The sequence below is a fragment of the Primulina tabacum genome, chromosome 1 (genome assembly GCF_025594145.1).
Source record: "Primulina tabacum isolate GXHZ01 chromosome 1, ASM2559414v2, whole genome shotgun sequence".
NCBI classification, from domain to species: domain Eukaryota; kingdom Viridiplantae; phylum Streptophyta; class Magnoliopsida; order Lamiales; family Gesneriaceae; genus Primulina; species Primulina tabacum.
Window position 1 is genome coordinate 26,611,955 of NC_134550.1, and position 937 is coordinate 26,612,891.

Consider the following 937-nt stretch of genomic DNA (forward strand, 5'->3'; position numbering starts at 1 on the left):
AAATCAGCGCACTTCTTGCCTATTAAGACGACTTTCACCATGGTCAGTATGCAGAGCTGTATATCCGAGAGATAGTCCGACTCCACGGTATTCCAGTTTCTATCGTATCCGACAGAGATCCCAGATTCACTTCCTCGTTTTGGAAGAGTTTGCATTCGACTTTGGGTACGAAGTTGCTGTTTAGCACAGCTTTCCATCCGCAGACAGATGGACAGTCGGAGCGAGTTATTCAGATCTTAGAGGATCTTCTCCGTGCTTGCGTCATTGATTTCTCTGGGAGTTGGGAGTCGAACTTGCCATTGGTAGAGTTCACCTATAACAACAGTTTCCAGTCGTCTATAGGTATGGCTCCGTATGAAGCGCTGTATGGCCGCAAGTGTAGATCTCCTGTTCATTGGGATGAAGTAGGAGAGAGAGCAGAGTTGGGTCCAGAGATTGTTCAGCAGGCAGCTGATGTAGTAGTCAAGATCCGTGATAGGATGAGGACTGCCCAGAGCCGACAGAAGAGTTATGCCGATCAGCGGAGGAGAGAGTTAGAGTTTGCAGTGGGCGATCATGTCTTCGTGAAGTGGCACCTATGAAGGGTGTCATGAGATTTGGCAAGAAAGGGAAGCTCAGTCCGAGATTCATTGGACCGTTTGAGATCCTCGACAGAGTTGGGACGCTAGCGTATCGTGTGGCTCTTCCGCCGAATCTGGCCGGAGTACACAATGTCTTTCACGTCTCCATGCTGAGGAAGTATATGGCAAATCCTTCGCATGTGCTGAATTTCGAGCCGTTGCAGCTTACTCCGAACTTATCTTATGAGGAGAGACCGTGCAGATCCTAGACAGATAGGAGAAGAAACTTCGGAACAAGTTGGTTAAGCAAGTCAAAGTCAAATGGCTCAACCATTCAGAGGAGGAAGCTACGTGGGAGTCTGAGCCGGAGATGAGGA